This window comes from Lepeophtheirus salmonis, chromosome 3 (genome assembly GCF_016086655.4).
Source record: "Lepeophtheirus salmonis chromosome 3, UVic_Lsal_1.4, whole genome shotgun sequence".
Classification (NCBI taxonomy): Eukaryota; Metazoa; Arthropoda; class Copepoda; order Siphonostomatoida; family Caligidae; genus Lepeophtheirus; species Lepeophtheirus salmonis.
Genome location: NC_052133.2, coordinates 6,457,760 through 6,484,804, shown reverse-complemented (window position 1 = coordinate 6,484,804; position 27,045 = coordinate 6,457,760). Strand labels below are relative to the sequence as shown.

The window sequence follows — 27,045 nt, the reverse complement described above, 5'->3', positions numbered from 1 at the left end:
GTAGATAACTACTAACTATCTTTTAAAAGCTCATCATGTTTTAGAGTTTTTCAACTTTAGTTGGATATGGTATCCCTGTTAATCTTTGTATAGGTTAATGACATTTATTCTTAAAAGTAGGAGGGAAAATGAGAAATTTTTCTCTTCAACACAATGCAAGAAGGTTCGGGTCACGATTATTCTTAGAGAAGAAATTATACTTATTGTATATGGACTTCAAAGACAATTCCTTTGTCAAATGGAGTAATTTTTTCATAATTATGTTAAATTATACCTGATCTGTCCTAATCCATCAGACCAATTAAAGTAACGTTACAAAAAAACCACACAAATATAATGTGTAATGTTTTTGAAATGATCAGTTCTTGCCAGAATTCCCTTTTTTCACATTTATACCAGTACATATTGCTACGAATGGGTTTTTTAGTATATAAAAAACAAAGACAGAATGCCTTCAAGTTCATTTTGTGAATTTTGTGACATTTTTTAATTATAAAAGAATAAAAATTGACATTTTTTACTAAATTTATCTAGACAGCATCTGTGACAATTAAAAAAAGATTAACAATAGCTTTAAAGTATCAAATTAATAATTTTTTTTTGTCTTTTTAACTAAAGAGTCATTTTTTTAAGCCACCTATATGTCCCCATCTAATCCCATACATTTCCTTACCGACTTTCAACATTAATAAATTTATTTATTAGTACAGAAACTTACATTTGAACTATGTTTTTAACTAAATGAATCGATATAAATTATAGTTATATTTAGATATATAACTATTCACCAAGTAAATAAAAGGAAAAATAGCACATACACTAAATTGATTGACGTGTGGGTGTATCTCAATGTTTCCAAAATAACCAAATGAAGGTTGGAACACAACTGATTTTTATATCTAACTTTTCCATAGTTTTTTATTCTATGATCTCCATGTAATTTTCCCCCTTGCTTTTCTTTTTTTTTTTTTTTTTATTATGGAAAGGAAGAAGACGTCTTATATATGTAAAAGCATTGCGACGTTCTACATCAAGGAAAGGCCTCATATCCCATACATAACTAAATTGCATAGTTAATTAATTAATTAATAGTGCCTTTAATATTATTTATATATAAATCTTACAAAACTTAAAATTGGTATAGCAAATATTTAACCATTCCAAAAGTTGTATCTTGACAATAGAAATGAATGTCAGTAAATATAGTATTGGAGGACTTTCCCAGAGTTATTATTTTGCACTCAAAGATTTTTCGTATAAAGTAAAAGTTTTTTGTAATGTGTCATTTTAAACAAATATATTTTAATAAAAATATCTGTTTCATCATATAATGAATATTATAGACAATTAAAAAATTGTCAAGGGATTTTCCCAAGGTTCAAGGAGCAATAAAGGCCTCCTTGCGCACCATCTGATGAAAAAAAAGTAGAAATTCTTTAATTTCATATTCAAAAGGAAGAAGAAAAAAAACCACTATATTTCAAATAGAATTCAGTCACACATACATAAAAATCTATTTCCTAAGAAATATCCAGATTTGAAAATCTGTTAACAAGATATGCATTTCCTATACAGTTGACAATGGTAGTATCCTTCATGTCCTCTCTGGCAGGTAGAGGGTATCGAATCTACTGTTCTTTTTATAAAGATATTTTACTGAGATAGATAATACAGTTGTTTCAATTTTACGAATAAAGTTAATAGGTTATTCCAAAATGATTGAGACTTCCCAAAGAAGACAAGAAATTACATTCAAAATTTAAAAAAAAAATACTCATTCATGTGAAAAAGTTTCCTCCGGCTTGTATAACGTCATTGCAATGGTACTCCAACTCCCACGACTGCCTGGAAACCTCCTTTTTGTTCACTAAGTCCATCACCCGCTGAACGCCGCGTTTAAGGTCTTCATAGCTATAAAAATCGTAACCCCGGAACAGGTGCTGCAGCTTACAGACAAGAAATCGGTCACATAGATTCAGATCCGGGCTATAGGAACTCTTTTTAATCATTATCACCTTTTTCAACGTTAAGAACTGAATGGTGTTGTTGACTATGGGGTACGTGCATTCTGCATTGAGGTTTTTAAAGGGGAGATTATAAGTCACGATTCTAAAGACTGCTGAGGGTGGTAGGGAAAACTCTGTTGAAACATCTACATAGAACACTCACTGGGTTTTGTTTTTTATCAAGTCCTTAATTTGAGCGATGTTTTTGGGTGTCCTTGTCTCCCGGGTACATCCTTATGGGACACCTTTCTCGAGCTAAAAAGTACCCTCGCAGATCTCACCAGCCCACCGAAAGATGGTTTCACGACTATGGCAGGCATCAGGGTAAACAATTGTGGGGTCGGTTTGGATCTCAGACACTGTTTAGCCTTGTTTGTAGCGTATCAATAAGTTCGAGCCAAAATTGTGAATCTCCATGTTCAGCGACGAATGGAGAAATATGTGGAAATGTGGTATGTAGGCATTAGATATTTAGTCTCTGAATAAATATGGAATGTTTTTCCACTACAAAATACCTGAGAAAATTGATGTAAGTGTAATTTTGTAGCTAACTCTTCTCATTTCCCTTCAAAAGAACCCGTCTCAATTATTTTGGAACAGGCTCATTATATAAATTTATTTTTGAACTTTAATTGGAAGGTCCTGATAATGCTCTGATCACATGCTTATAAAAACCTATTGTTGTGAGCATTATTAAGTCATCCCTTATTGGCGGACAAATAAAACATAGAGTCAAAAATATTATTCCTTTTCGGTATGATTAAAATATAAGTCGGCAAATAAAATGTTTAATATGAAAATTTGAATAAACTTTAGTAAAAGAGCCTTTTGCTGTCATGTTGTTAAATTAAATTAGCTATAAACAGTTATGAGAGGAAGGCAATTTACAGAAGTCTCTCATTCAATTAAACAAGATTATAGGAGGAATAACAACGACATCAAACCTCAATTTTTCTCTTAATTGAACAATAATTTTCAATTATAACCTCTCAACAAATCATCAGTGATATTTCAGCAATTCAAGAGTAAAAGCACTCGTGGTTACTTTCTGTTTCCTATAAAATAAATTAATAATAATGACAAAAAAATACATTAATCAAAATTCTTTCTACTAAAAGTTTTACTCTATATATAGGTACTTACTGTCAAACATCTAAAAAAATATTATTTATGGCATTTTAAAATTTGCATATATGTACATTTTATCTTTCTACTGATTATGCCAATCTAATTTAGCTATACTTGGTGCTGTATCGGTTCTCCTTTCTTCGGTATAGTCTAGGGTTTGTTCTGTTACTATAGATCATTAATTTTTTTTCTAAAAATGTTGGTAGTAAATCAAGCTAATTATAAGTCTATTTTATATAACTGAATAATTAAGAAAGAAAGAACACTCTTAACGACGTCACAAGGGATTAATTTTATCTATTTTCAGATTACAGCAATTATGTTGGAATTTTGTTAATTTATTGTATATTGGAATCATTTATCCGAAAAGAAACAAAAAAAAAAGTTTTCTAATACCTGGATAGATATCTAATATCTAGAAAAAATCTTACATTTCATACGATCAAAGACTCACAGATTTCCTCCAACAAGGAGACAATGAACAACATGTCAAGGAACTTTTTCGTTAACGCCTACTCATCCTTCCAAGATTAATGCTGGGTACAAGGAGCATCAAATCAGCTCTTTTTCAACATTCAATTCGCCAAAAATGTGGACAAAGTGACAATGTAAAGCTTTTGATAAATCTGCCAATTTGATTTTAACATCTGGTCTATCTGTATTTGGCTAAGAACCAAAATATGTAAAGTCACAATACTAATTTACTCTAGAAATAGGTTATAATTTATACAGATTTTAAAAGGTTTTTAAATATTCAGATTTTGCTTTTTTATTTTGTTATTTTATATCAATTATCTATAAATACACTTGATCAATAGTATTTTTCATCTATTGTGAGGATACTTCGAAGTAAATAAACAATTATTCCGTCTTATTTTTTATTGATGAAAACTGGACTTGCAGAAAAGAAAGACATTTTTAGGGAATAATATCCAATTATAATTGGCAAACCTTTTGTCTAATGATGGCAGCTCTAGAGTCCTTGGTCTGTAAAAGGGATTATCTTATTCTTTTGGATGGTTTTTATTGGAAACCACATTTAAAATTATTGCAATACCAATATTTTGTACTGGTTTTGATACCAAAGTTAATATAGATATATTGATACTTTTTTGGCTAAAGAGAAAACACAAAAATGCAATATCTTAGTAATAGCAATAGAGATATAAATCGTGTATATTTTTTAGCATTCTTCGACAAAGACAGAAGTAAACAATTATATTGACTAGTGTATAAAAACATTTTGTAAGATCAACCAGAATTTTAAGCAAAGTATTTTTAGTGTTGCGTCGGCCTTTTATATGACTGAATACTTCAGTTCCGTCAGCTCAGTTTAGTCCAGTTTATTTATGAATATCAGTAAGTTAGGTCCTTGATGATGTCACTCAACTTTATTTCATTTTTTGAATCGGTTCTAGTCCCAAAACTGGATTGGAACAAATAAATACAACAATAGGGATCAGCACAATATTAATTAATTTTTTGCTTCTTTTAAAAAAAATCAAAGTCATATTTATGTTTATGTTCCAGAAAGCATGAACAACTTTTTATAGTTCAAATCTGAATAGCATTTTATATTTCATACATTATTATAATTAATTAGAAGGGAACATATTGGTTAAAGTAAATACCTAGTGTGTGGGCTCATGAACAATGGGGCATAGCAATAGGGCTTTAAAGCTAAAAGTATAATTGAAAATTGAAATCAGAATAATTCCAGCTTATATTGTCTTGATATTGACGTTGTGTGATCTGTGTATTCTTCCATCCTCTCACAGCTACTTTCAGCTGATCTAATATGTCGTCGTGATAGCTAAGCTGATCTTCCCCCAAATTTTTATCAAACTATCAAGATTGCTAGTCTCATTTTAAGTTTAATTTATTTCAACATAACTGATTTTATGCACCATAATAATTAATGTATATTTAATTTTATGTGATCGGCAAAAGTAATAATTACTTTTACAAAATAATAATAAATTAAAAATAAATCCAATAGCAATGATAAAAGGGCATAGTGCACTTTACTACCGATATCTAAAATTTATTATTTATTGGATATTTAATTAGAAATTGATTAAATATTGCCTAATAGAAAAATAGCAAATAAATTTAATTTGTAAAAAGGGAAGACGGATGAATTTTTTTTAAATGTCACAATTACTCCAAATTTTTTCCCCTTTGACTTGCAAAATAGTAACACAATATACCTACATATATTTGTTGTAGATTAAATTAAGTTGAAGGTTGTAACGGCCACATATTTTATTTTAATGTGGCATTGATCCCGTGGCAATACTTATGAAATACCTAAGAGATTTGAGTGAAAAAATAGACAAATTCTTTTTTTAGATGAGTTAATTAACAAATTTGTTAAGAGATTGAATTATTGAATTTCAATCTATTATAAATGTAGTTTAAGATAGGAAATGATTTTGATTGTTGATTGGATATGTTTACTCTTAAAAAGCTTTTCAGGCCCCTTATTTAGCTAAAAATATGATTGATGTGACTGTTTTCTAAGTATTGAGCTCAGTTACAATATCTCAAATTTCTTCGTATTATTTTAATTTACAATTATATTCAATTGATTTGATTTACAGCACATGCAATGAAAAACTGATATAATCATTACTTAAATAAGGGTCCAAAACTACTATTGTTTTTTCCCAATAATTTTAAAAAAAGACAACACAAATTTATTAATTTTTTTGCATCATAATTTTCCTTATATTATAGATTTATGATTTAAATTCGATGATTCCATCTGACTCGTGTGGCAACTGTTCCTAATTTCCTACACGCTTCAAAGTTATTTGACTTGATATAAGAATCCATTTTGAGACTTAGTTCAAGGTATATTATTTTGCCCCGTTTGGTTTTAACTGCTTTTTCTAGACTGAGTTGAACCAATATTCTAATAACGATGCCAGTCAAAAATGTAATTGTTTTCAAATTATGTACAGATTTTTCTTAATCTCACTGTACATAAACCCAATTTTTTGTTTCAATCTAGGGACCACTGCCTTTTACTTCTATTCTGATTTATAAAATGTACAAACATGATTTATGCATCACATATGAATTCATATGACATTATTGTGATACGATGTTTTCAATTTTGAAACGTATCTGACGTCATCAACAGTTTATCTAAAGAGTTGTTTTTGACTGCATTTTAAATTAGTTCAATTTTGAACGACATTTCGTCACATCAAATTTTTCTTTGAGACCGGTCAAGACATAATCTTTTTCAAGAACCGAATTATTTTTGGTTACTTAAAATTATAACAGTGTCGTTCTGGTACTGGATTATAAGGCATGGGTAAATCCAACACAATTAAGGATAAAACACTTTTTTTTCTTCTCTTTTTATATATTAAAACAATAGAATACAAACTACTTAAAGAAGAACATATATAAAAAAATTGCTTTCTTGCAGATATTTGACTAGAAAAAATGTAGTTATTCTTTTATAATAAGTTAATAAAGTTGCTTTAAATCAAATTTTGCATGATTTAAGAAGTTAACCAATCCTCTACTACGTCTTTTAAGTGGTTATCCCTCCCTTCCTCTGAATGATTATTACATCAATAATATCGAAAAATTATCTACATTGCAATCAACATACAATGTACAATACACCTTCATACCTGTTATGAAAATTCAAATTTGATTTTTTAATGAGGAAAAAATGATAATATCAGTAGCTTATAAAAAAAATTTAACTCACTTTTGATAAATCATTATAAATTTTGAAATATAGTTTGACATCGTATCTGTCAATTATGAAAAAGAAAAAAAATAGTTTAAAAAGAAGCACAGTAACTATTATGAAATTGTAATAGACTTGGGAGTCCCCTTGGTGTGAAAAGGTTAATAAATGATCAGAGTATCTTATATAACAACTATTTACGACATAAAAGTCATATATTGCAAAATTGTTATTTTCATGTTAGAGTGTATAAATACCACAGCAATATACTTGTGTTTGGATTTCAAGGGTAATAATTATATCTATCAGACCATATTATTGACATTTTAGAAAATTAAAAACTAACTGGATTTAGCTATATAATAGTATCAGATTCTGTTAATATAAAATGCTTAGGAATTTTTACTAGGCATGAAATATAACATTAAAAATTATTTACTTAGGATATCTACTAACAAATATTTGTATAAAGAAGTTGAAGTTGAGATTGTGAAGATTATGACGAAAATAGAGGGCACAATTTAAAGAAGGATCCAGATTTAATGTTGATCTTGGATAAGAGGATCAAGGAAGACCCCAACAAATCGATGAATCATATCCCCAAAAACTTTTCTGTGGCTGCTCTGTAGGGTAACTTGGGATTGTTCTCATACCTAAAACACATTCTCTCCCAAGGCATGACAGCCAAAAACCTTTACCGTCCACGTTTAGCAATCCAACTCTATATAATATCAAATGAAATATTCAAATATTATGGAGACATATAAATTCCCTAGTGTGTTCTACAGAGACTGAAATAGCTATGTAATATTATATTGTTGTTAACACTAGTTTATAATTTTTTATTTATTATGTATATTGTATATTCCATTTTTTTGGCATGGTGCTTCATTAGTATCTCAATTATTATCAAATTATGGAATTAATTATTTAGGCTTTTTAAATAAAGTTTTGTATACGTTTCTAATATTTATGACCTCTAATTATAATAGAAAGGAAATTGTAACTGTCTTATTCGAAACAAACATATTTTTTTTGATAATCTTATATTCCTTTAAAGATAATCTACCCTTTACTGTAAAAAAAATGTAAACCTCTTTTTCCAAACCCTTTTTAGATTACAAGCTCATATATATAAAATATGATGATAAAAAAGTATCCAATCTGTTCACTGAGGCTTATAGTATCATACGTAAAAACTACTCAAAATAAATAAGTTTTTATTTTGCTAAAATATCCATTGAAATGTGGGGTTGGTTAAATATACCAGGAAAAAACTCACGATCCTCGTACCATCATATTAACCCATTCCCGACAAAAAATATTTTTATAAACATTTGGTATGAAAGTTTTTATTTTTACTAATATGTAGTAAAGTATCTAAAATGGCATTGATCTAAGTGTATAAAGAATTGTCTTGTTTAAATAATCAGAATAGGCATTAATGGATGAAAAAATATTAAATGTGTATCAGAATATTTACATATGCACATCGAATAAAGAGGTTATAAACGACTTAAAAACTATGCCTTAAATTCATTAATTTGTACAAGTTTTAAATTATTGTTTTTTTTTTCATTTCAGACACTATGTTATCACAAAAGAGATATAAATAAATATATATATTTATGAGTGAAAAAGCTGTTTTGAATGGTTAACTTTTGGGTCAGTAAAATTTAAAATATAATATACCTGCCCTTGTATGTAGGTGAATCCATGATTATTAAAAATTCTTTGAGATGAAAGATATAGATGTATGTAAATAAGAGATAATTTTCCGCCAAAAAATGGACGTTCTTTTGCCCTTGCAACAATACAGTGATCATATGATCACACTAAGAAAATCTAAATAAATTTAAAAAAAGATTTTCGATTAGCTTTAAATTCAAAATATATATGGGGCGACCTAACGTTTTAATTGTAGAGAAGTTTAATTTTCTAGGTGAGACAAATACTTAATGTTGAATTTAAAAAAATGAAAAAAGTATTATAAACCTTTAAATTTTAGCACAGGTACATTTTGACGAAAATAAAACATGATGGTACTTCATATTTTCAAACTTAGAGGGTTTATCTAAAATGGCATTGATCTAAGTGTATAAAGAATTGTCTTGTTTATATAATCAGAATAGGCATTAATGGATGAAAAAATACTAAACATACAAAAAAACCTTATTGTAGAAGTAAGTGGATAAGCCGTATAATTGATCATGTTAGGATTAAGGTAAGAGGCAAAGGAATTTGCAAAAAGGTAAATGTTATCTTTAATTCCAAAGTTTCATTAGGCAGGCAAACGACAGTTGAAACAAAAAAAAATTGTTTTGTGTTTATCCCATGTTTCTAAGTTAAGAAATGTTGGAGCAACGAAAAACGATCTTTTCTACGCCATTTTTAGTCCCGAAAAGGCTGCAGGGATCATTGGCATCTCCATCCAAACTGCCAACAACATCAAAAGGTCTATTGTAGACCCATGCAGCCAAAAAATTATGTACCAACAATATGGCTGACTCCTGATCTACCTCAATGTGGACCTTATTCAGACCTGACCTCAGGCCCCTGGAATTTGTTGTTTAGTGGGTCTTGAAGAAATTTTTTTTTACTGTACCTCTAATTCAAATACGTATTTGGTCTATGCTTCCATCATGACAGTGCAGTATGGTACAAACAATGCCTTCATCGTCAAGAGTTGTTCAGTGGCGTGCCAAGGCTGATATCGCTTGTTCAGTATGAAACTTACAAATTACAACCAACAAAAATAACATTAATTGTAAGTTTTTAGGCCCAAATCTGAACAACTAAATTCTTATAACTGCATTTGTTATTTTTTCCAGTTTATTTTTAAATCCATTCAGCTATTGTTGTAGAGTGTAAATAACTATGAAAAGCCTTTGATATTTAGGTGTGAGTTTATTTATTATACTTGTCAATATACTTATTTAAGAATATGTTTTTGTTTAGATTTATATATTCAAATTAAGTTGTACCTAGAAAATAACATAAGCTATTTTTATTCAACATCTAAATTTCAAATTACATAAGTAAAGACATTTTTCTTTTTTGTTTCTGCACATAAATAAAAACTGCAGTGAAGAAAAGATAATGAAAAACTACTTTCAAAAAATAGTAGATAGGAGGTTATTTTTTAATTCGTAAGAAATAAATAACTCTATATTATTTGTTGCATATAGCATATTCTTAATTAGAAATGATATTATTATGTATAAACAATGATGAAAATCCAAAGTAGAATGGTGATATTAAAAAAAAAACAGAAAATATATATGGTAACCCTGGCAATTTGAAGTATGTCAAGGAGGGGAAAAAGAATAATGTTCATGACGGTTCAATAGATTATCTACAATTAGTTGTTACGAGAGAGAAAGTAAAAACGGATATAAAACGGACATTTGCTAGAATTAATTTAATTTCGATCCCAATTCTACTCTGAGTTCAAGAAAGGCTTATAATTATTTTTCTGCAAAAGATCTATCTTCTGAGTTTTATTTGCACGCAAAAACGTTCAAAAAAGTTTTGAACATTATTTAATCCATTTAGGAATGGATGTTTACTACTTAAGAGTGAAATAATAATGGCATCTGGTCTCATAAGAAAATGGCATATTTCCTTCAATAATCCTCTCGATAATGTCTTGTTCAGCAATTTTTAAATGAGGTTTATTGAATTTATTCATTCAATAATATTTACCAGTACACAATGGATGAAGTAGTCTTAAATAGATAAAAATTTATGCGACGTAGTTATTGGAATCGTTTATCTTTTTTTCATGTGATAAAATACGTTTTATTGTTGGAATGTATTTTTTTACACAGTTCACTATCTGTATTCAAAAAAGTATTTTCCCTAATTAATTATTTTGTTAGCGGGTCTAACTTGGTTACTTAATTGAAAAACTGGACCAACTGTCTCTAAAATCAATTATCCCCGTAGTGGTAATTAATAAAATAAACAACATTATAACTGAGAATATATTTGTAGGGCCAGCTTATAATTTATTATGCTTTCTTTTAAATATAAATTTACATACTGAAATGTGACACAACGGGGTGGTATATTGAAATCCAAACACTTACTAATTCATGAATAAATAAAGATTGAGTAATTAAAATTAATTCAGGGTTCGATTGATTAAAGCATAACTAGTTAGTAACAAAACAAAACAAATCTGAGTTCTCTAACTTATGTAAAAGTCGAGAAATTGCACTTGAACGTGAACAACGAATTTTCATTCGCGCACTCCAAGTAGCTACGCGTCTCCATGATAACTGTTCCCGTCGTAAGCAAGTCACAAACGTTTGAAAAGAAGAAGGGCTCTGTCAAGAAGGTCAAAACTTGACAGGAGGAATTAAAGAAAACAGCGCTGGTAAACCCCCTCAATTCATTAGTGCTATGTAAGATATCTAAAGATTTCATACCCTACTGTCTAGACAGCTAAAAAAAAGTGGGTGGAAAGAGCCCTGTGAGGTTGAAAAGGCCCCTTTTGAAACCAGCAATGAATAAAAAACCATCGACTCCGTTGTAAGACTCTTTTAAATGAGTCATTTCAATTCTTTTTTGACACTTTTGTCCTAATTGCCAACCCCATCGACATGTAAGAATATAAAATTACACTAATAGCTTTGAAAAATATAAAAAAACAATAAATTTGGGTAGAAATTACAATTGTTAAATGATTTTCATCTTTGATTATCATAAAAAGAAAATTATTTTTTTTTTTCTTGCTTCAACAGTAACTTTTTCAAAAGATGAATTTTTTTTTTCCATAAGACTCAATTAAGAAGCACAAAATTTCGCAAAATTACCATGAATGAAATATGTAACAAACGTTTTCTCCTGTTCAATAATTTTATTCCACACATGTGGCGTTTCAAGGCTAAAGTTGTTCTATTAGTGAGATTTTACAAAGATATATATTTATAAGTATAGCTTTTATCTTATAATGAGAAATTCTACTAAAAGTGAATTTGATATAATTTTTTGTGTTTTGGTGATAAAAATCCCAATATATTATCCATGTGCGGATTTGAAGGAAAATAAATTGAGGGTTAAAAATATAAAAGGGATGTCCATACCTGGTTTTTCATAACAAAAATAAGCTAAAACTATATTTATCATTCATTAAGTAAGGATTACATATGTTTTCTTTGAAGAATGGTTGTCAATTTTAGTTAACAAATTATTTTGATAAATTCATTGGATATGTCAAAAATTGCAATTGAAGTAGTTCAGTGTCTCAATGAAAGAATAAGACATCGAGAGATATTCTGTACATGCTATTTTAAATGAAATGAAGATTTAAAATTCAAGCTAAAGTTAATGGGTGTTCCACACATTTAAATGCAAAATTGTATCAAATATGTCATTGAAATATTGGAATTTTCTCCTCTAGAAGATTTTTGTAATAAATCGTTGTTATATTTTTTTATCTTTTATAAAATAAAAGTTCATCAAAAATTGTGTTTCGAGTTATATTACTTCAACATCTACACACAATATGGACCTATTATATGTACTAGCTGAAACGTTTTGTTATAATAATAAGTTTACACAAAAATAGGATACTGATTTTTCCAGCTATTGCACATTTGAGCGTCAGCGTTTTTAAGTAACATTAAGTAAAAAAAATATACTAACAACCCCCAAAAGAAATTATTTCTATGTTCATACATCCCAAATATTCTCTGAAAATTTGAATATTTATTATTTTGTAATTATCTCAGTTTGTACGTAGTTCTTATTTTGGCAGTTTTCGAACTGGATCCAACCTGTGCTATCCCCAATGAATATGTTAGAAATAGATTTAGTTTTGTCAAAGATTGATGGAGCATTTTGATCGCCTCCTTTTTTACGACCAACTAAAAGTATTTTTTAAAAGAAGAATAACTATTTATTAAATAAAAGAGGGAATTGAATTCAAACAATCATGTTTTAATGATTCATGTCTTAAGGAATGATAATATTTTGTGAGTTGATCTATTCATTTTGTATGAGCAGTAAAATAATTCAAAATATAGTTATTTTAATGCCTTAAGACACTCACAATACACGATTCTTTTAATTTAACTCCCTTTAATAATTCATAACTATTCATGAAATTCTAAAAACAAAGAAGTATATCTTTTTTCCCTATTTGTTACCCACTTGAATAATAGACTTAGGAGGAGGGAGGCAAAAAATAGGACGCAAACTATTTTTTTAAAAGTAAGGACTTTATAAATAATACACTCTTAAGCTATCTGTTATATTATTTTATAAGGATAGTCATCAGTTTTATTATAGCCATAGGCCATGAGTATAGGTCATATAGGGATAGTATGTAAAAGTCAGAAACACAGAGCCGTCTATATTTTTTATGATCGCCTATCTGGCTCCTTTCTATAAAGATGGGAACTAAATGCCTATTTAGTCAAAAATGAAAACAATTTTTAGAACTCTTTGTAGTTTTATCTACAAAAGCCTTCCTTTAGGAAAAGTAAGAGTTTTTTTTATGTCAACAAAAATATTTTATTATGAATAAAAAATGACACAACAAGACAATTTTTGCCTTTTGATGATTTCTTTACACATCCAGAACATGTATATAAAAATGATATTTTTGTGCGTGTGCAGCAATAATCAAAATAAGCAGTTGGCCATTTGCTAATGCAAGTATAATATTATTATTTACTTTTTTTTATTCACTCTTCCTGTCCTACTAATTCAGAACCATTGAATTTTCCATAAAGCAGATAGGATGAAAGATACTGGGCTTAACAAAGAAAATCCATTTTTTTGTTCAGAATTGGATTTCTTTTTTATTTTGCTTCATGAAGTGTAATCCCCAAAATAATTTTTAAGCCATTGCTTAGAATAAATAGTATTTTTCCCGTTAAAAATTAAACACAAAATTGTTTTGGATCCATTATTTTGAAATAAAAAAATATAAGGTTATATTTAATGCATTAACTCACAAACTAAGGTACAGATTTTCATACACGGCATTTGTATACGAAGTACAGACGATGATGACACAGTACATTAAAGATACATATCCCCACATCAACAAGTTTACTACATTTCAGATGGCTGTGCAGGACAGGACAGAAATTACAAAAACTTCATCAACCTTTGTCATCACAAACAGGACTTTGAGATTGAAGCTCTCTGGACTTTCTTCGCCACCAGTCATGGTAAATCCCCATGAGACAGAATTGGGGGATTTGTGAAAAGATATGTAGCGAAGAGGAGTCTTCAGAGGCCACTGAAGAATCAGATTCTGGATTACAAGTCTGTTATTGAGGTTTGTAGGGAGGAACTCATCAACATCTGTTTCTTTGACATCAGTGAAAAGAGAATGAACCTTGCCCGTAAGTCTTGTTGAACGTTTTAACCTTGGTAAAACTGTACCAGGAACACGAAGCAGTCATCATTTTATACCATCATCAACTTCCACTATCATTCGCTATCCGACCGGTGAAGATAAAAAGGCTGTTACAGTGTTAGTCTCAACAGCACCTTGAAGCAAGCGTTGTCAACCCAATTGTTGCATCATACAATACATGCATATACGACACTCACTAGTGAGTTGGATTGGTAGAGAGTGTAAGTGAGGGACAGGATGATTGTGAAATGAAATCCCTCTATCCAAATGGTCCGAAAAGATTGTTTCGCTGGCTAACAAGGGTCGACAAATGCTTTGTTCCATCTCTAAATATGTTATGCTCCATTTCCCCTCTTACCATGTCTACTTTCACTGTCCGTTACTACAAGATCTCTGACAAAAATTATGAAAATACTGTTTGTACATTTGAAAGATTCAATCAATAAATGATCCTTGGACCAAATAAGTCTTCCATGCCTTTTCCTTTTTACTAAAACCATATGATACTTACTTTTATGGTCCCACTTGTTTAATTTCAAAAAGGAAATAATATAGCTTTTTTCATTCAGTATTATTATTGTACATTTCATATTTTTGGTTTTGTGTGCCTTCTACATCCCATTTTGATGTCCAGACTGTTGAACTATTCGCGCGAGCATTGTCATTTATTGATTCCCATTCCAAATATACTAAGAGGGGGTACCTCGGTTGGTTGGTTGGTTGGTAGACGGCTTAATAGTTCCCTTCCAGTTTTGTACTTTTATTTTATATCTATAGATTGGTTCTGAACCTACAAATTGAAGGTATTAATTTTGTAAGAAGGAATTGTATCTCAAAACAAATACTTAGTGACAATGAAGTTTAGAGACTTAGGAAAGGAATGTTAACAATAGGTTCTGGTCAGATATTGATTCCAACATCAATTTTTTCGATGAAATGTGGATTGAACGAAAAAAAGAATAAGTGTTAGATCTTTTAATACCAAAAAGGTTATTTAACAACAGGATTTTCAACAGGATTCTTGACACGGCTGATTTAAAAAAATGTGATATCACAAGAACTGCTGGGAGTTAGACTCTCAAATTTTCAGATTCATCCCATTTTTATTAAGGCTAATTCTGCTGCAATTTTGAAGAAAATGAAATAGGTAGGATGACAATATTATTTTTTTCTGGATGATTTGTGGTGGATTTACACATATATATTATGTGCCCTCCTCAAGAATGAAAGAATAATGGGAAGAGCTATACCAAATATAAAAAAATATATATTCCGTTAGCGACTAAATATAAATACTATTATAGTATTATTTCCATGTATGTTTGGCATCCTCTAGTCCGGACCTCTCCCTTCTTCTCTAAAATACACATATGTAACTATCAAATTATTCAATAGTCCTGAATAGACATGGCCTTAAAGTAACTAAGTTATACTAATGCATGGTTCGTTAGACCTCGACTCATACTTTTGTATACCACGCGGAACAGAACTAAGTTTAAATCTTGCAGAATAAAAGATGACCACTCAATTTTTCCTGACTCCACGTATCTTGTGGATGTGGCGATTAGCAATTGGAGCAAATAAGATTTTGTTCATATTCTATTTTTATAAAACTCTTTAACAGAAGTGTCATTGTGACAATCCTAAAACAGACAAAACTTGATATTATACTCCCTTTTAAAATAGTTCTCTATTACTTACCTGAGGTGTAATACCCCCTAAAGACGAAAATACCCTTATACGTATCATATTTTTACTTCACCATCTTATAATTATATACTTTAAATTCCCTTATACATTCTGAATCCAATTTATGAGAATTTACTTGATAAGTTTCTGAGTAGAGTCAGGGGCCATCGAATTATAAATCGAAGTTTCAAAAATTGTAATTCGTGCATTCTTATTATTTATTTACTACAATAATAAAAATGAAAAGAAAGACATCATACTTTCCATATAACATGTCTTTTTTCATAATTATGTATTAATCAATAAATAATCTATCCTTTGCAGTCTACAAAATCTTGAAATTATCACTGAAGTTAATTTTTTTAGAAAATCCATGTGTCAATTAGCTTGAACTCTACATATGAATGTTGAAGAAAAAAAACCCACATTTATGGATCCCCCCCCCAACAACCAAGGCCTGTATCCGAGTCTGGAAGGAGGAGCAGACATTGAAAAGGTAATTCCTTGACGAAGCTTATCAGAGAGTCCTTGGTGGAATGATATGTAAGATTTGTGTGAGATTTAATGTAGCGCTAGACAAAAAAATCAATTGGATTGAGATGGGGACGGCAGGGGCCATATTTTCTTCACTTTATCAATGATAAACTGAACAGTTTGCATATTGTAGCTTTCTCAGATCCTCTTACATGTAGGCTCTCGCCGTCACTTTGTAGGCCCCCATTTCCTCAGGAATAGAGCGGAAGCTTCGGGATAGGTCATCATTAATCATAATCTTTACTTTTTGGATGAATTTGCTTGTCCTGACTTTCTTGGTCGAATTTTTGTGGCTTTTGTCTGATTTAGTATTATCAGTTGCAGAATAGTCTTACCAATATTTTGCTAGGTCTAGATTGGGAAGGCAGTCATAATTGAGACCTCCTTATTGGAAATTGCCATGTTGTTGTGGACAAATATCATGATCACAGTGCAACGCCGTTCTTCTGAGGTCAATTAATTATTAATTATATCAGCTGTTGCCATGATGGACAAAACCTTAAGAACATTTTAGTTAATACAACAATGTTTATGGCCACAAAAAAGAGACGGCATTGGACAGGTGCATTATAACAATATCACTGGTGCACATGCGCCAATTTGATGTTAAGACCGTGTAAATACTATTATATGATATTTTGATAAAAAGAATTTCATTTTTTCAATTATGCTTATATTATCATATACATTATCTACAAAGGGTAAGTATACTCTTTGATGTAGCTCAACTCCGGTTAAAGTACTTGTGTTAGGATATAAATTGACGTAACGAATAAAAATATTTAAAAAAAATGATACATATATAGTCATTTTAATTTTATTTCCTTTTTAGTAGATAAAAGAAGCATCTGTTTATTTCCTTTCTCAAGAAAAAGAAATACTGACGTTATTAGAATTGAGAAATAAAGAAAATCGGTTTTTCTTCCTTAATAACATTGCATAGGGTTAAAAATCGATAAACTAAGATTTATGTCAAGTATTACACAACCATCAACAATATTAATAATATCATATGTATGTAAGTACAGCGATATTAAAGTAAATCTTTTTTAAATCTGCTTAAAAAATGCGTGTGGTACAGGAAAATTATAAAAAAATTTACCTTCATAATATTTGAAAAAGTGGTTCGAATAAAAGAAAAGAAAAGAAAATTTATTAATAGTAAAAATTAAAAAAAATATATATATTAAATTATCTTCTACCTATAAAAATAGACGGGATTTATGTATATTACATTAATTTTGAATTAAAAACCAGAAAATAAAATAGGGAATGAACGATACAAACTTAGTTAGTAACTAGCATTCAAATATCTTTTTTTTTTACTTTTTTTAAATATAAAAACTAAAGAGACACTAATGAATAGGGGAAGAGATTGTTTAACCGTTGTTTGGTCTTTATTTTTATCCATACCCCTTACCTTATGGGTCAAATTTGATCCGCTCATAAATATTTAATATTAAACTCTGTATTAATTTTAAGTATAAGATAAAAATATGTTATAAAATAAACTAAAGATATAATAAGTAACTTCTAATTTCATAATTTATTTATTCAATAGGAAAAACTGTTGTAAAAAAACAAAAAACTAGGTCACATAAAAATGTTTCCTATATTTATTTAGTTTATTAAACAGTCCCTAAATTATAATATAACAATACATAGTATTGAGAACTTTACTTTGGTGAGAGGGCGTGCGATTAAACAACGATGTGGCACACCTAAAATTAGGACCCTACACGCCAAGTATTATTGTGCTGTCGACATTGAGCATCAGCAGACTCCATTCTACTGCGTTTGAGGAAGAACTACATTTCCATCTATTGAACTGCACGATTTAATGTTATGACTTTGCATGTTGTAATCAACTCTGTCCCATTCTCAGCTCAACAGAAAAATTATAAATCTATGAAGAAAGTGTAAATTTCTAGTTTTCACACCGTATCTGGAGGTAATTTTATTATTATTTAATTTCAATCATATTTCTCATGTCAGAGAAATGGCTGGAAGAAATAATAAAGAATATAAAAATAAGAAAAAAAAACAATTTACAATTTTCTCATATAACTTATTCATAAGTTACATCATCAGAACATTTTTTCTTTTCTTTTACAATAAATTAAGTATCTACACATAATAATATTGTTCAAATTTTTAAATACATATTATTTATATTCAACTGTACATATTTTGAAGCTATATATACATAGTTGAACTGAAAAAAATCATGTAAATATCAATATTTGTATACGATGGGGAGTTTGAGAAAAGATTAAACCTCATTGGTTATGACTCGAGCACTAGTAGACGGTTAGTTTGACTCCAAAGAAAGAGTCGAAATGAATATTATACAAATAATCATCATTTTTTTCTTATCGGTGACATTTTTAAAATTATCAGCTGTAGATTTCTCCAAATATTGTGCATATTTAATAAAGATCATTTAATTCCTGAATCCAATTTGAAAAGTTTTAAAAATTATTGAATAAAAAAAAAGAGAAGTAATATTTGTAAGTATTTGTCATTATGTAATTATAAAAAAAACCAAAAACAAATATGGTTACCTTGACAATTTCAAAAATATTTAACACTAAAATAAAAGATGGTAACGACCCTCCTTAAACGATTGTGGGTATCAAAAATGATACTCATTTATATTTTAATATATGTAACAGTTAGTGGGGACTAAAATTCAAAGTAATGTCTTACCAGTCACTTCTCTGTACAGGATAACAACAGTTATACCGGCCAACCCCAAAATATTATAAAAAACTTGTAAAGTTCATCGGTGAAAATACATGTTGGGTAAATCAAGGTGTGTCATTTGATCTAAAATATCAACTCCATACTTGGTTTCATTAAAATACTGAATCGATTTTGTCAACGTTTTTGAACATCTGAAACTTTCACACATATTGTTGTGCACAGAGCTCAAAATTAAAACATTTTCGATCTTCTTTTTCTTTTTGGATAAGAAATCAATGTTTAACCCCTATTTTCCAAAAAGTCTTAAATTTAGTGCTTTTTTATGGTAGCCTTTTGTTGAGGAGGTATTTCTTTGCGAGAACGATTCATAGTTCCCAAAATACTGTTCATCAAGATTAGATATCAAACTTATTAGGCCATAGATTGAGTAAATAGATATTTAGCTTTTGTTGTGAAGTTTTTACCTGGCTTGTACGCACACTTGCAATTTTGGACTAATCAATCTGATAGCGTTGAAATCAAGGTCTAACTTGTCGTTTTGGAGTCTTTGTGATCTTGTGGAACAAATATCAAAGCAGATAAATCACAATAATTCCTTATATCTGCTGCAAAAAATAGTAGTCCGAAAGAGTTGAATCCCCAAATTTCTTAACCAAATGACATCAGTCGGTTGCCCTAAGATTCCTTTTTCATATATTATAGCAATTATTTGTAGTATTTATCGTTTGCTGGTTGTCCATACATCAATATAAAGTTTAGACCGAGTTTCAACTATTGTACAATTTACAATGTGATCAATAATTTAATTATCGAACAAGAGTTCAAAAGCTGATAATGTGTTATCTATAATGATGTTACGTTTGGAAAATGATGATGGACCTTGAATTTCCTACAAAATATATTTTGTCTAAAAAGGGCTGAACTCTTTCAATTTACTATTTTTTTGTGCCGGATTGTACTATCCTTACCGACAAACAATTATTTTCCTGATTAGTCAGTTGATTTATGTTGCTTATACGGCGAGAATTGAGTAGTCAATTATTTGTATGGTAGCATTTTTTGAAATTTTAAATATACCGTTTAGTCGTAAACAAATAGATATAACGTCTACCCAAACATATAAAGGTTTTCAACAAGATTACATAACGAGAGGCTTGTTAAAAACTTCTGAATAGTCATCAAAATCAGATATACTTGATTAAGGTGGTTGGAGATATTCTTCATTTGTTTCAAATTCAAAGTCATCACTTTCTGAATTGGAGTACGATGTGGACACAAGATAATGTCTCATTTCTTCAATAGATATTTTTTTCTTGGACAATAAAAGGTGGAATCAGAATGGAAAGGCAAAGATAATATATGTAATATTTATACAAGGAAGTAACAAGATTTCTTTCTAGAGTTGCCATTCACGTCTTAACTTGCTTGAGTTTGGTCATAAATAATTTTTAGAAAATAAATTTATTTGAAATGATTGGATACCAAATATGGTACCCACGTCTGTTTAGGTAGTGTTCATTATATAAACCAAACGGTTACTAGTTTTAATTTTGAGTTTTATTTTTTTGGGGTTAATAAAATGATTCATGAAAATTCAATAACTGCTAAGCAAATACAATCAAGAAGTTTCACTCTAAATGGGTATCAAAAATGATACCCTTGTCGTTCTACTGATAACAAAAAAACAAAAAAAACAGATGCACTGTCATGAAGTTCAATTAAATTAGCTGTGAGTAGCTAAGAGATTAAGGAAATAACCACAAATGCCACTTCGTATATAGTAAGGAATTACTTTAATGGAAATCCTGAATTCAACACTGAGTTCAACAAGGACTTACACTTATAATTCCAGAGTAAACCCTCATTGTTACTTTTCGTCTATGATAAGAACACGCACAACTTAGATGTTTTATTTTCAAAAATTAAGTAGTTTTGGAAAATAAGAACTCCCATTAGTATTACCAACTAGATAAAGACGCTTCCGCTTTCTAAAACTTTCTTTTTTTTAAATTCTAGTGATCCAGATAAATTATACGTCAAATGATTCAGCAAGGATGAGTGCTCTTTTTCCTATGATCAGGTGTTCGATAAATCTTAGAATTTCATTAAAATTTTAAATTTGAGAGGGTTTTCAGGCATATTTTGTAAACATCCTATTCGAACTTTATGGTATGATAGTTTTAAAAGTGAGTCAGTGAGAAACTTAAAAGTGGAAAATAGAAGACGAAAGGAAGAAGGCCACCGTTCTAGTCCACTCAGGTCACACCAACATCATGAACATGCTATTAATCTATAACCAGACGGTCTGGTGGGTCAGGAAACAATTTGAATCTAAAGATACAATTTGAGACAAGCTTCGAATTGGTGTACTAACCAAACTAACTCTAGAACCTGCCTTACATACCTTTCAAACCAATGCAAGAATGAAAATGGAAGAATTATGCCATTAAAAAATTATTTTTAACTACCATATGATTTTTGGGTCATTTTTTGTTTCTTTTTCGATTAATACAATAAAGGTAAAGGCTTGTATGATTTTCAAATAAGGAAGAATAGTTCATTGGAGAGTCATTTTTTATATATTTATGCTCAACGTTATGTAGTCAATATTCTCATCCCAGCTGATTACATTTAAGTTAACTTTTTACCCTATCGTTTTACTGACGCAAATACTTGAGATGAGGACTCGGAATCAAGACTTGCGTCTCAAATTTGACTTGAATCCATAGTTTGTAGATTTGAGTCTCAACTTCATCACAAATAAAAAAAGACAAACGACTTTTCTGGGATTCTAAAGCTAAGACTCGATACTTGACTTGGAATTAAAAGTATTTTTTTAAAGAAACCATAAATTTAGAAAGACAATAAATAACCGGAGGCCCATCTAGTGGTTGCATTTTGAACTACACCTTTTTTGAAGTTTGACAGCTGTAGTAACATTCGCATTGTGTTTAATATTTTGTAAAAGGTTTCCGGTTTCCAAAATGGTTAAGTTTACGCTCAAAAAAATTGGGAAATACTAAAGACTTACTTCCAAAATGGAAAGTCTTCGAACAAAACTGCAAGAAAATTACGTCGGGCGAAATAAAGCGCCTTCCTGGTAGTTTGTGGATAAATTTGTGAAGCTTGTGCGCAAAAACTGGTTCATTAATGGATAAAACAACACGTTCCCGTGTTCGTTCAGTGCGCTCAATCGAAAACATTGCTGCTGTTGCCGAAAACGAGCAAGGAGCTGCCATTACGGTCATTGGTAAGCGCTATCGGGCCATGCTGGAAGATTTTTTGTTTCTCCAAATGGAAAAGGAAGACATCGACGACATTTAGTTCTAACAAGATGGTGCTACGTGCTACAAGAGCCAACGTCACAGTGGATCTTTTGCGCACTGTCTTCGACAATCGCATCATAAGCCGAAACGGCAACGTCATCTGGCCACCTCGTAACTGTGATTTGACTCCGTTGGACTATTTTTGTGGGAAACCGTCAAGGATAAATGTTACGCCAACCATCCACAGACGATTGACGATTTGAAACACGAAATTGGAGTCACCATTGCAGCTATTGAAGCTCACACAATCGAAAATGTATTAAAAAATTAGGTCGACAGAATGGGCTACTGTAAGGCCAGCGACGGGAGCCATATGAATAAAGTGGTGTTATGTTATTTACCGGAATGTTGAGGCTTTCAAATTAATAAAAAATTATTGAAAAATATCCATTCGTCTTTTTTTATAGCGACATCAAAAAGAAAAAGTTTCATGGGCCACTCTTTATATTAAAAAAATTATTTTATCACTCGAGGTTTGGAACTTTTGTGAATATTTAAAAAAATATATTCAATTTCAACATGAATCTTTGATGTCCACTGTTTCCCCGAAGTATTTCAATTTAAGTCTGGCAAACCAAAATTGAACAAAGAATACCAAGATGTTATGGAAGCTATTAATTGAATCTATTTAAAGACTATATTAGTCAGTTTTTTCTACGATATTGATTTTATGTTAAAATAATTCTCATCATACTTCGTAACAATAGTTTTGTTTTGTTTTATGTTCAAGAAAAAAATCAGTTGCAACTGTTCTAGCTCTCCCCCACTCAAAGTAATCTTGTCCCATGTTAATAAGCAAATACAGAGAAACAATTGTAAAAAGTGTGTTTAAGCCAAGTGATATGATTTTTAAGAATAGGAAGTTAACGATTAATAGTGTTACAAAAAAAATTGCAGAGGCATTTTTATTTTGTCATTTTCACACTTCTAAATTAATCCTATAAATATTTCATTCATATTCCGAGAACTGATCTATTTATAACTTCAATTCTGGAAAATTTCCCTTGGAAGTGAGTTAGAGAAGGTAGGAGTCATTAAATATTTTATAAGTTTTAGAATTATGTTTTTTTCCTATATGAACTACGAAAAAAAACAACACTATTTATTAAATGAAAAATCTTGAAATAAAACATTTTCGGATATGTTTTATTTATAATGAAAGATGGGAAGTTTTGTTATATTGTATATAAACTATGATATTTTGATTGCTGTGAATGATGGTTAAGCTGTTCGACTCTAAAAAATAGTCTAACTATTCTTCATTTTAAGACCTAACTTCACGTTATATCGGGTTAATATGTACTTTACCTTAAAAAGCGGAACAAGGAAAATTGACTTGAAGAAAATTACCAGTGTTGAAAAATGATATAAGGAAAATTTCCTGTCTTTTACTAAAAAAATCATAATATCTCTACCCAAAACTTTTTTATTAAATAGCAAAACCCCCAAATAGGTTAAAAACCACGGCCGACCCTTCACAAGGCAAATAGGTCTCTATCAAATATTTCAAAATGAACTCCTAGTTCATGGATTAATTGAGGCTACTGCACCGACACAAAACAGATCAAAATCAACAACTGCAACTTCACTAAGAATACAAGCCCCTGACGTCCTGGTTTTATCGTGATCGTCCCAATTTAAAATACTTTACTATATAAAAAAGTGTTTTTCTTTGTTAGCTAATTTGTGAATGCAGTTTTTTTTTGTGCTTTGGGGGCTCCTAAATACTTTGTGAAGCAGTGGGGGTTGTTTCTAACCTGATCCGTATCTTTGTCGTAGCCTTTTTCAACTCATGGACCCGAGATTCATTTTGAAGAATTTAAAGGGAACCTAAATGCTTTGTAAAGTGTTGACTATGGGATTTAAACTTCTTGGTGGCCCTATTGTTGTCTTAATAAACACATAGACCTGGAGCTTATTTAAGGGTATTAGGAGGAGGAGTATATAGTTTTTGAAGTAGCAGAGTTAGTATTTTAAACTGGTTCATTTACCGTATACCTTAATCAACCAATATATCTAGGGTTCATTTTCCAAGAATTAACAGGGCCCTAAATTATTTTGAAAGCAGCAGGGGTTGTTGTTAACCTGCCATTGCCGATAACCTTCATATTTCTGAAAAAGGTCATTTATGGACGCTTTTTTTATCTGAAAACCTATAAAACGTCTAAAAAAATAAGATTTTGATGTTGTTTCTTCAAATTTATCAATTTGAATCAGCATACAGGATTTTATTTTATTAAGTATTGGAGATGAAAAATATATTTTATAACAATATTTTAACTACCTTTTTTTCTAACTTGCCTCATGACTTTTTTTATAAATATTTTTGAAAAAAGTATGTGTTTTGTCTTTAATACTTATAAAATAATCATTCTATAACTTGATTCAAATCGATAATTGTAAAGAAACAACAAAAAAGTTTCATTTTTCGTGACATTTACAGATTTTCAAATAAAAACAGGCTTATGATGATCTATTTTCTTTTGGACGAATGAGGATTATTTTCTTGTTCAAATTAATAAAATATAAATATCTTTTTTACACCATGGACAACTTTTGTCATTATGGTACACTCTAATAATTATTTACGAGTATATGTAGATAGCTATTGTAATAAAACAAATAGTATTGATACAAAAAAAATAAAAAAAGTTAGGACAAATTCATAAGTAAAGATTTGTCATTTAATAGAATATATTTAAAAAATCATATCGTATTCAAATATAGTACCATAAATAATAAATTTTAATAATAGTTAATATTCTTATAGTATCTCAACGTTGCCTTCAAAATTGAGTACAAAACATTTTGTTGACCAAAATTTGTCAATGAAATATTGGGCTGTATGTTTAAATTATGATGTAATAATATAAATTGGAAATTTCTTGATTTTTTTCAATTTTTTTATGTTAGTTTATCAAATAGGCATAATTAATGTATCAAATATGTTTGATAGTCAATTTCGTGATAAAAAAAGCTACAGTTGCTATCAAAAATTCAGACATGTCTATAATAATTTATAATATTTTAGCAACAGACAAAAGTTGCCAAGTTCTGGTCTCCAAAGTTATACATTGATAGTTACCGCAGAAATTTATACCGTAATATATTCTATGAGCCATAAGACGTTTGAAGAATAAAATAAAATTCTTACCTGTAAAAAGAAAACGTTGATTATTTAGTATACATATATAACTGGAATTTAACACAAATAGGTATAGAAAAATAAAAAAATCAATAAATTTTTCTTGATAAGTATATTCAAAAGTTTTTTAAACATATATCATATCTTTTCAAAAAATCTAATATTAAAATCTTCAATTCATATTATACTCATGATCATTTTTTTAAACATATTAAAAAAATGGAAAACCTAATCCTAAATTTTATAGTTGTTAAAAAATTGGTGTGAAACAAATGCTATAATTATATAGTTCCATACTATACAAGGTTTTTTATTATCAAAAGCTATTGCTAGGGATGTGAAAATTGTCTAAGTACACATGAGTTTAAATTAAAACGAAAAATATATGTTCACACGTTTTATAAACGACATATCTAATGATAGAGATCAATATAAAAATATATATTTATCCTTGTTTACTAATATGTTTGGATTTTTTAAATTGAGTTGTAAGATTAATAATTACTACTTAAATTTACACATCTAAGATCATTATTATTTAATTATTCAGGAGGGAACATCTAAGTATAAAGTATGTACATTAACGATATACATTATCAATCAGGATTTGTTGAGAATAAAAGTAATTTCTGCTTATGTTTTTAATAAATAAAGAGTGATAGATGTCTTTATTCTCCATTTCTAACGGGTTTCTTTAGCAAATCTAATAAAGTGGCATTAGAGCTATATTGTCAGGGTTGTCATTTAAATTTTCGGTTTCTTTTTTTTACAAACAGGAATGCAATATTTTTACAAATCTATGTATATAGTATGATTAACATCATATTACCACCCTTTGTACAAATTTCAAATTAACTATTTATTAACTATATTTGAAATAAATAGAGAATGGATCCATTCATTTCTTGGAAGAAAGGAATTGACTTTACTCTTGTTAAGACCTAACATTACTTTTCATTCATTAAGATCGAAAGAAGTGGACTTCTATATTCTGAAAGAGTTAGGACCTAAGGAAGATAGAGGGAATGGAAGGAAGATACTTCCAGCCTAATAATCTATCTCAAAAATTGCTCCTATTTTGAGCTCCGAATTCCAGGAGAGACGACGGGATGAAGAAAAGATCAGGCAATAATTATCAGGCGTCACATGAGAGTATAATCGACTGTCCTTGCTGAACTAAGTGTAAAGTTTGAAGATTGGCATCGGAGTAGGTCTAGTCTATACGGTTTTGCTATATACGGAGTCGGATTTGTATTTATTTACTTCCTTTCACGCTTGCGTGTAGCCGATCTAATGAAATATTATGAAAGCTAAGCTACTCTCCCCACAAAAATTCTTCAAAGTGTCAGTATAACAGAGTTCATTTTTAGTTTCTTTTACTTTTATAAACGGACAAATTATCTTTTATTCATCATTTA

At 29.6% G+C, this 27,045-nt stretch overlaps 1 protein-coding gene across 8 annotated transcripts in view; it reads right to left on the bottom strand.

Annotated features, from left to right (window-relative positions):
• Positions 1-27,045, bottom strand: part of LOC121114281 (3',5'-cyclic-AMP phosphodiesterase 4C) — a 404,803-nt gene that overhangs the window by 287,347 nt on the left and 90,411 nt on the right. The window contains exon 1 of one of the 8 annotated variants that reach the window (XM_071886957.1): positions 719-25,132. The exons of the other annotated variants lie outside the window; for them this stretch is intronic. The gene's annotated coding sequence lies outside the window, so the exon portion shown is untranslated. Of the gene's footprint in view, positions 1-718; positions 25,133-27,045 lie in introns of those variants that run through there. 8 annotated transcript variants of the gene reach the window in all.